The sequence below is a fragment of the Lolium perenne genome, chromosome 7, assembly GCF_019359855.2.
Source record: "Lolium perenne isolate Kyuss_39 chromosome 7, Kyuss_2.0, whole genome shotgun sequence".
In the NCBI taxonomy this organism is placed as follows: domain Eukaryota; kingdom Viridiplantae; phylum Streptophyta; class Magnoliopsida; order Poales; family Poaceae; genus Lolium; species Lolium perenne.
In genome coordinates, this window is record NC_067250.2 from 241,994,988 (window position 1) to 242,006,039 (window position 11,052).

The window sequence follows — 11,052 nt, forward strand, 5'->3', positions numbered from 1 at the left end:
TTCTACACGAAGGAGGCTACTGCCCGCGCATACGACGTTGCGGCTTGGAGGTTTGGCCGGCCGCGCCACGAAATGAACTTCCCGGAGGTCAGGTCTCTGACGGAAGCTCAGAGTCTCTCTACTGATCCGCTACTTCGCTCACAGGGTGAAGCGCGGCGGTACAGGTCTGGCCAGCGGCGGATTAATACCACCGAGGCGGACAAGCAGTTCATGGCACAGTGGCGCAGAGACCATCCCGGAGCCGTCGAGGCAGAGCGCATTCTGGAAGGAGAAGCAGACGTACAGGAGGGAGAGGAGGGCGGGAAAGCGGCAAAGGAGGGCCGAATATGAAGCAGAGTACGCCAAAGGAGAGGCGTCGACGTGGGGGGAGGATGATGAACGGTGGTTGTGGAACCTCTCAAGTACCGCTTGAGAGGACACCCCCAGCGAGGACGAAGATTTCGACTTCTGATTAATATGTGTGTGTGTCGAGTCCGTGTGTCTAGCGGGTCATGCGTCGACCCAGTGTTACGTGCTTTGTTCGTGTGTGGGTGTAGTTCTTTAAATGTTTTGGTTCCTGTGTGGGTGTAGTTCTTTAAGTGTTTTGGTTCCTCTGTGGGTGTAGTTCTTTAAGTGTTTCGGTTCGTGTGTGTGGTCTAGTTCTTTAAGCGCTTTGGTATGTGTGTGGGTCTAATTATTTAAGTGTTTTGTATCGTGTATATGTCTTAAGTTCTTAAATGTATCACTTTTGTGCATGCCATGTGGACACACACAAGTTTTGGGGCCATTCACCCCCTCCAAGGCTCGATCTCTGACGAAACCCTAGTTCTGTTGACCGCGCGGTCTACCCCTTTGACTGCATCCCATCGGGGGTCCCCCGGTGGGCATATGCCTCCATTTGAGCTTGGTTAGGTCGTAGGTACATGTGGTCCCATATGATCCCAAGTTTCTCTCCGGTTCACCTCCGAGGGAGTTCCCCCTATACATCCAGAATCTGCCCCTAGGGCGGGGACCCCGCAGATCTACCCCTATAGCTTTCTCCGTGCGAGGGTTTACCAATGGACTTTTTTACTTGTTTTGGTTTGTTTAGGACATATGTACATGGAAACCATAGGTTCGGCATACTTTACCATAAAATAGGCTCCGTTTGAGCCGTGGTGGGAGTTTCCACATACAGATCCTGGATTTTACCAAGTGCTAGCCCATGTATGCGGAAATCGTCTACGCCGGGTACATGCAAGGTTAGCCAAACCTTACATCACAATTGTACACATATGTTAGGGCCAGATGAAAATTTTGCAGCGATTCCGACGCTCTGGGTTAGGGTCCGGGTGAGGTTTAGGGTTACCAAAATGTTCGCAAAATAGAAAGTTGGCCCGCAGAAGCGAGAAACCCTAGGGAGGGAATGGCCTCGGTTAGGGATAGGGTTGGAGTTAGGGTTAGCAATGGAATTTTTCCTAAATGTTTAAGGACATATGTACATCGATAGCAGAAGTTGGGCCTAGTGGCTCCGGTTGACCCGTCTGCGAAGAGCGTCAGCTGTGGGACCTACATATATGCCATCTACGAATTCTTAAAAAATAGAACCTTTTTTTACATAATTCATACTAGTAAATAAATAATAGAAACATAATATAAAGTAATATGAGAGAGAAAAAAAAAAAAAAAACAGTATGCCGAGGGTGGCCGTCGGCATAGGGGGGCCATGCCCTATGCCGAGGGTAGCCGTCGGCCTCTGTGTGACGCCGTGAGTGCGCCGTCACGTCGCCGTGGGAACAGGTGCCATGCCAGTGCCTACGCCGAGGGCCAGGTAGCCGCCGACGGTAGCCCTCGGCGTAGAGACATGTACGCCGACGGTATATCTACGCCGATGGTCGGCGTCCCGAGCTGGCCCGGCGAGGCCGTACGCCGATGGCCCCGACATTTGGCCGTCGGCGTACACTCTGGCCGTCGGCGTCTGTCACCATTCCTGTAGTGCCGGCTTGATCCACTTACTACTCTCCACTAACCACACACGTGCACGTTGAGCAACGGCCACACGACGAGGCCAAACACCACACGCATGGAGCTGCATGTAAGGACTCCACATCGACGTGCACATCGTCTAAACTAACTTGTTCACATCTAAAGCTAGTTTCCCGCTAGTTTCCCGCTAGTTTTCCGTGGGAGATATGCCGGAGAGGCAATAATAAAGTGATTATTGTTATATCTTAGTGTTCATAATGAATATTTATATCATGCTATAATTATATTAAGTGAAAACATTGATACATGTGTGTTTTTTAAACAAACCAGAGTCCCTAGTAAGCCTCTCGTTTAAACTAGCTTGTTGATTAATTGATAATCAAGGTTTCCTGAACATTGGATGTTGTTAATAACAAGATCATGTCATTAGGAGAATGATATGATGGGCGCACACCCATAGTAAGCATAGCATAAGATCAACTCATTAAATTCGTTTTGCTATAAGCTTTCAAATACATAGTAACATAATCGTTCGACCATGATATCGTGTTAATCACTAACACCGGAGGGATGCTTTGATGATATCAAATGCCACTTCGTAACTGGGTGGTTATAAAGGTGGCATTGGATATTCTGAGTTGAAGCACATGGATCAAGAGTAGGATTTGTCCATCCAAATGACGGATAGATATACTCTGGGCTCTCTCGGTGGAATGCCATCCAATTAACTTGCAAGCATGTGACTAGGTCACAAGGGATGGCATATCACAGAACGAGTAAAGAGTACTTATCAGTAACGAGGTTGAACTATGTATGGAGATACCGATGATTGATGAGTGCAGAGCACACCATTGGGGAACCCCAAGAGGAAGGTATGATGAGCACAGTAGCAAGTTTTCTCTCAGTAAGAAACCAAGGTTTAATCGACCAGTGGGAGAAAGAAATCACCTCAGAAGGTGTTTCTAGCTGACTCTTGGCAGGACGCACTACCGGCGTTAGCAACAATGTGGAACCTGCACACAACACAACTAAAATACTTTGCCCCAACTTACAGTGAGGTTGTCAATCTCACCGGTTTTGCCGAAAACAAAGGATTAAACGTATAGTGTGGAAATAGATGTTTGTTTATAGTGAAATAAAGAACAGTACTTGCAGTAGATGAATTTATCAGTGTAAAAGAAAGACCGGGGTCCACAGTTCACTAGAGGTGTCTCTCCATAAAGATAAATAACATGTTGGGTGAACAAATTACAACTGGGCAATTGACAGAATAAAGACCATACATGACAAGATGATTACTATGAGATTCATTTGGGCATTACAACATGATACATATACTGTAATCCAACTGCGTCTATGACTAATAATCCACATTTCGGTTACCGTCCGTGCCACCTTTAGTATTAAGTTAGAAGCAACAGATTATTGCATTAAGTAAAGTGTATAAAGTAAACAATAGAATTATCCTTGAATAAAGCATTGTTGTTTTCTCCCTAGTAGCAACAACACATCTACAACCTTAGAAGTTATTGTCACTCTCCCAGATTACTAGAGGCATGAACCCACCATCGAGCATAAATACTCCCTCTTGGAGTCACAAGCACATACTTGGCCAGAGCATCTAATAGCAATGGAGAGCATGCAAGATCACAAATAACATATGGCAAGTATATAATCAATCTCAGCCATAGTATTCGATATTCATCGGATCCCATCAAACACAATATGTAGCATTACATAAAGATGATCTTGATCATGATAGGTGATACGTCTCCAACGTATCTATAATTTCTTATGTTCCATGCTAGTTTTATGACAATACCTACATGATTTATTCATACTTTATATCATTTTGATGCATTTTCCGGTACTAACCTATTAACAAGATGCCGAAGCGCCAGTTCCTGTTTTCTGCTGTTTTTGGTTTCAGAAATCCTACACAGGAAATATTCTCGGAATTGGACGAAACAAAAGCCCACGGTCCTATTTTCCACGGAGGGTTCCAGAACATCGAAGAAGAGTCGGAGACGGCCAGCAGGGGGGCCACCCCATAGGGCGGCGCGGCCTACCCTCCTGGCGCGTCCAGGTGTGGGGAGGCCACCCCCTGGCTCCCCCGACGCTGCCCTTCGCCTATATATTCCTTCGTCTCCGAAAACCCTAAGGGCATCGGTCTTCCTCCACGAAAAGTTACGTAGCCGCCGCCATCACGAAGCCAAGTTCGGGGGACAGAAGTCTCTGTTCCGGCACGCCGCCGGGACAGGGAAGTACCCCCGGAATCCATCTCCATCGACTCCATCGCCATCTTCATCGCCGTTGCTATCTCCCATGATGAGGAGGGAGTAGTTCTCCCCCGAGGCTGAGGGATCTACCGGTAGCTATGTGGTTCATCTCTCTCTCCCATGGTGTGATCTTTATGTGATCATGAGCTTTGTAATCTAGTTGAATATGTAGATGTTACTCTTGTCTATTACGCACTCTAGAGGTTACTTTAATATGAACTCCGGAGTCACTCTCCACGGTGTGACGGTGACAGTGTGCGCATCGTGTGTGATTCCTTTATGAAGTTGTGGATCTTGTTTACTCCGGCTTGAGGTGTGCTTTTATAGCCCTACACAATGAATGGTGTTTGTTATCCAACAAGAGAGTGTTTGAGAGTAGCATTTATTTATTCAATTATGTGATCATTGTTGAGAGTGTCCACTAGTGAAAGTATGATCCCTAGGCCTTGTTTCTAAGCATTGAAACACCGTTTCCAACAAGTTCTGCTACATGTTCGCTTGCTGCCATTTTTATTTCAGATTGCAATTACTTCTTATAATCATCCATATTACTTGTATTTCACTATCTCTTCGCCGAACTAGTGCACCTATACATCTGACGAGTGTATTAGGTGTGTTGGGGACACAAGAGACTTCTTGTATCTTAATTGCAGGGTTGCTTGAGAGGGATATCTTTGACCTCTACCTCCATGAGTTCGATAAACCTTGGGTGATTCACTTAAGGAAAACTTGCTGCTGTTCTACAAACCTCTGCTCTTGGAGGCCCAACACTGTCTACAGGAATAGAAGCGTGCGTAGACATCAAGCTATTTTCTGGCGCCGTTGCCTGGGAGGTAAGGTAAAAGGTATTCACATCCTCCGACTACTAAGCTATTTCCTAGCACTGTTGCCGGTGTGTGAGTGCTCGAAGCTATTTCCTTTAGATTCTGCAATTATATCTTTTTGTTTCTTGTTTTTATTTCACTAGTTAGGCTTAATGGAAAACAACAAAAATATTAGAGATCTTTATAGTATTTATCTTGAGTTAGGACATGAGGTGTTTGAAGAGAAAATTAAAAACCTATGGAACTTTATATGCATGCTAATGGCAATGTTATTAATATGAATGCTTTGAACACCATTGTTGCTAATGCTATGGAAAATTCTAAGCTTGGGGAAGCTGGTTTTGAGGAGCATGATATTTTTAGTCCCCCAAGCATGGAGGAGAAAATTTACTTTGATGATACTTTACCTCCTATATATGATGATTACAATGATGACTATCATATTTTCAGTCCACCTACTATTGAGGAGAAAATTAATTATGATTACAATATGCCTCCTATATATGATGATTATGGTGATGAGAATAATAACGATAGCTATTTTATTGAATTTGCTCCCACTACAATTAATAGTAATGACTATGCTTATGTGGAGAGTAATAATTTTATGCATGTAGCTCATGATAAGAATGTTTCATGTGATAGTTATATTGTTGAGTTTGTTCATGATGCTACTGAAAATCTTTATGAGAGAGGACAATATGGTTGTAGGGATTTTTCATGTTACTAAAACACCTCTCTTTTTGCTGAAAATCTTGAAGTTGCGCTTGTCTTGTTTTCCTATGCTTATTGCATTATGCTTACATGACTTGTTTATTTACAATATTCCTTTTCATAGGAAGTGGGTTAGACTTAAAAGCACTTCTTATTTTCTTTTGATGCTCTCTTTTGCTTCAACTCTTATTTCTTGCGAGAGCATCATTAAAATTACTGAGCCCATCTTAATGGCTATAAAGAAAGAACTACTGTAGCAACCTCTCCTTATCATGTTTATTTCGTTTTTGTGCCAAGTAAAGTCTTTGATAGTAAAGTTGATACTAGATTTGGATTTCTGCGCGAAAACAGATTTTTAGCTGTCACGAATTTGAGTTGATCTCTCTGTAGAAAACTCGTAAAAGGCTGAAAAAATTCATGCGTGATCCTCAGATATGTACGCAACTTTCATTCAACTGGAGCTTTTCCATCTGAGCTTGTTAAGTGCCTCGAAAAAATTCGTCTTTACGGACTGTTCTGTTTTGACAGATTCTGTCTTTTATTTCGCATTGCCTCTTTTACTGTGTTGAGTGGATTTCTTTGCTCCATTAAATTTCAGTAGCCTTGGTTAATGTCCAGAAGTTTTGGGAATGATTGTGTCCTTGCTGAACATGTGAATTTTTGATTATGCACTAACCCTCTAATGAGAATGCTTTGAGTTTGGTGTGAAGGAAGTTTTCAAGGATCAAGAGAGGACGATGATATGATATGATCAAGAAGAGTGAAAAGTCTAAGCTTGGGGATGCCCCCGTGGTTCATCCCTGCATATTTTCAAGAAAACTCAAGCGTCTAAGCTTGGGGATGCCCAAGGCATCCCCTTCTTCATCAACAACTTATCAGGTCACCTCTAGTGAAACTATATTTTAATTCCGTCACATCTTATGTGCTTTACTTAGAGCGTCTGTGTGCTTTTATTTTCATTTTGTTATTTTCATTCTCTGAATAAAATCGGATCCTAAACATCCTTGTGTGGACAGAGACACGCTCCGCTTTTTCATATGAACACTTGTCTTCTTAATTCATGTTCATGGCGGAAGCTGAAAGCCGCTGCACTTATTGTTATTTCGTTGAAAACAGAAAATGCTTCATGTGGTAATTGGTATATTGTCTTGAATAATTTGATACTTGGCAATTGTTTTGAGCTCTAAAGTAGATCATGTTTAAGCTCTTGCATCATGTAGTTTAAATCTATTAGCACTACAAGAAAAGTTCTGATAGACAACGTCTCAAAATCGTCCGCTAAGGGGTATTTTTCGTCGCCTATGGGCCTAACCCGACGATATGGGTTCTGTTGTGGAAACTGCATCAGGCAAAGTCCTACGACGATTTTTTCGGTCCATCGCGCTTGGGCGCCCTTCCGCCACGGAAAATCGGACCGTTGCCCAAGTGTTTCCGGGAGCCCGTTGACTGCTGACGTCATGCAAACTGACACGTGGCAGACGCCGTTAACTGGTAGTTAACGGCGTTAACCGGCTGAAACCCCGTGGTAGATGGTAGGCCCACACGAGGCCTGCCACGTCTTAAGCGGGCCGGCCCATTAAGTTTGCGGGTCGGGCTAGCTGACTTAGTTTGACCGGTCAACTATATAGCTGGGCTGGTCCATTAGTTACGTGGGCCGGGTCTAACCTCTAAGGTTGACTGGTCAAAACTTTAATGGGCCGGCCCACTAAGTATGTGGGCCGGGCCGAATGCACTCGTTTGACCGGTCAACAGGCAAAAGGGCCGGCCCACAAGACATGTGGGACCCACTTTCCTGTTACCGGGCCGGCCCATTTAACAAGTGGGGTCCACCTTAAAGCAAGTGGGCTGGCCCAAGAAGTTATTGGGCCGGCCCAATTAGCATGAGGGTCCCACTTTCCTGCTATCGGGCCGGCCCATTTAGTACGTGGGGTCCATATTTGATCAAATGGGCTGGCCCAACAAGCTAGTGGGCCGGGCCAAAAGCACAGGTGGGTCCCACTTCCCTGTTAAAGGGCCAGCCCATTTAGTGTGTGGGGTCCACCATATAGCAAGTGGGCCGGCCCAACAAGATAGTGGGCCGGGCCAAAAGCACAGGTGGGTCCCACTTTCCTGTTAAAGGGCCGGCCCACTTAGTATGTGGGGTCCACCATATAGCAAGTGGGCCGGCCCACCAAAAAAGTGGGTCGGGCCAAAAACACAGGTGAGTCCCACTTTCCACTTAAAGGGCCGGCCCATTTAGTATGTGGGGTCCACCACAAAAGCAATTGGGCTGGCCCAGCTAGTTAGTGGGCCGGCCCAGTAGTGGGTGGGGTCCACCTTAAAGCAAATGGGCCGGTCCAATTAGAGTGTGGGGTCCACCGTAAATCAAGTGGGCTGGCCCAATAAGTAAGTGGGCCAGCCCGTTTAGTTGCTGTTTATATGCTGGCATAATAGGCGCTTTAGGATTTTGCGGGCCGGCACATATGTGATTTCGCTTAATTGGGCCGTTTAAGGGATGGGAATTCGTGATTTAGATACTGAGAATATTTAAGCAGCATTGATTTCTGTCGGATAGCCTCACTTACCACAAGCAACAAAGAAAAAATGCGCGAAAGAACTATAAAAACTAACTAAATATTACATCAACTGCAAGGCTTTGAAAAAATATTACAGAACCCAGAGAAATTGAATGGTAATTAAACCTAGCAATACAATGAAGCGATCCGGCAATCTTTTAAGTTGTCCATGCAGCACCTATATCTGAAACAAAGACATTACAAGTTAAGACAGCAACAATGGAAAGGCAAAGACACTACAATATTGTTTGCCAAAGAATTTGGAACTCATCATTTCGTCGTTATAACAAGATGATTGTAATGCGCATAATAAGGAAACAAAGAGTGCATGCCGCATACCAATAGCCAATATAACAGAGCATGTTAGAATGAAACAGCAGACTTACTACTGTCGAGTCCCAAGCAAACCAACATGTTCAGGGAGTACAAAATTGGCATGAACAACATAGTAGCAGGCTATAAATTTTGTAACAACGACTGAGCAAGATGAAGTTATGATGGCTACATCTACAGAGCAGGGAATGTAAACCAAAAATATAAGTTACGATGGCAAAAGCTAAAGAGGAGGGAATGTGAACCAACATGTGCCAAGTGCAATTACTTCATTTTGGCCGTGAACTAAATAATACTCCTGAACTTATAGTGAAGGGGATGCAAATCAAGATGTTTCGGGATATAAACTTGTAATGAGCAACGCATAGAGGATAGTTAATGCTGGAGCTTAGGATGGACCAGATACAGAATATAGTGGGATCACCTGTGAACTTGTATAAGAGGGAATGCAAACCAATATGTTCAGCATTCCATATGCGAGAGTCATGCCAAGTCAGAGAAACAAGTCAATAATGCAGCTTTTGAAGAACAAGATGGCACGCAAAATTATTATCTAGTAGTATGACAAGTTTATTTGTACTACAGGCTAGATAGCAGAGTGATAGCATGCCAAACTAAGTCTTTACTTTGTTAGCTTACAATGAACTAGATACAAAACAATGGCATCACCTGTAGTACAGGGAATGCAAGCCAACATGTTCATGGAGTAAAAAATGGGCACAAACAACATAGTAGCAGGCCATAATTTTTGTAACAACGACTGAGCAAGATAAAGTTATGATGGCTAGATCTACAGAGCAGGCAATGTAAACCAAATATAGAAGTTACGATGCCAAAAGCTATAGAGCAGGGAATGCGAACCAACATGTGCAATTACTTAAAATTGGCCATGAACTAAATAATAGCAGGATGTTACTATAATACCTATAATTTTTGTAACAATGACTGAGCAAGATAGAAGTTATGATGGCTACATCTACAGAGCAGGGAATGCAAACCAAAATGTTCAATCGCTTAAATTTAGCAATGAACTAGAAAATAGCAAGGTGTTACGGTCATAGCTAGGAATGAACTAAAAGAGCTTCAGACAAACAAGCATCTGAACCCAGAACATGGCGCTAAAACAAGGGACTTACATTAGGAGAAGCACTCTGTGGGAGTCACAGCAGATCTTCCTGGGGTTGATAGATCCAGTGATGAAGTACGCTACATGTGCTACTTGGGGTTGGAGAGACGGCCATTACACTTCATGGTTACTAATCTCATCTGCAAAAACGTAACGGCGCGTCGTTAGCACAAACAGGTTCCCCCAAGATTAAACAAGAACTTGCAGGCAAGCAATAGAAAAGCGACAGTAGAAGAGTTTAGATCATGCACGGCGCCGGTGAAGCAGATCCGGTTCATGCACAGCGGTGTCGGTGAGCAAGATCCGATGCGGTGGACGATGGATCCGGCGAAGCGGCTCAGCTGAAGCGACTGCTGTAGACTGCTGGATGAGCATATGGTTTCGAGGTACGGCGGGGATGATCCGGTCCGGTTGATGACGGCGTCGATGAAGCGGCTCCGGCATGCAGCCGGATGACGAGGATCGCGAGGGCTCGGGTAGGCCAGGGAAGTCCGGCGGGGATGTTCCGGTGCGGTGGTCGTGGAGGTGGGAGAGAGGGACTTGGGAAGTTCCGGTGGGTGGTCTGAGGGAAATGAATTTTTTTTGGGAGGGTTTCCGGGCTAGGGAGGTGGTGATCCAAAAAATGACGGGCAGACCCCCCCACCAACCTACTTTGCTGCCATCTCCACAGGGGTAGAATGGGAATTTGGAAGCGTGTGAAATTTTTATATTTTGTGGGCGGGAAGTTTTGCCGCTATGAGATTTTGAATTTGGCTACCGTCCAAGTATAATGATAAAAAATTGTGACACCGTACTAGTACCTCTGTTCAAGGCCGAGTGCAAAATCAAATCATCATCACATTAAATACCGGTTACTATCATCGTGATCTATCTTCTTATCCCATTCAAAAACCCGTCTGAAATATTTCAGGATTGGCGGGAGATTTTGCCACCCGACTGAGATTTGATTTTGAATATGGCTATGGTCAAGTAATATAATATAATAATATTATAAAGAATGTACACCTTGTTTAGTACTATTTGCTCTTCTCCTGAAGTCAAGGCCAGCAGCCACATCAAGCCATCATCATTACAAACAAAATCAGTCAAATCTAGAAGCTAGTATAGGAAAAATCATAGCAGCATAATAAATCCAGAAAACTAAGTACGGAGTATAATACATCAACTGCATACAACAGCCAAAAGCAGCCGATAACAATGTTAATGTTCACGACAAACTAATCTGAAAATAATACAAGACGCAATGTATGGCCAACATGAAGATTAGGATACCCCAG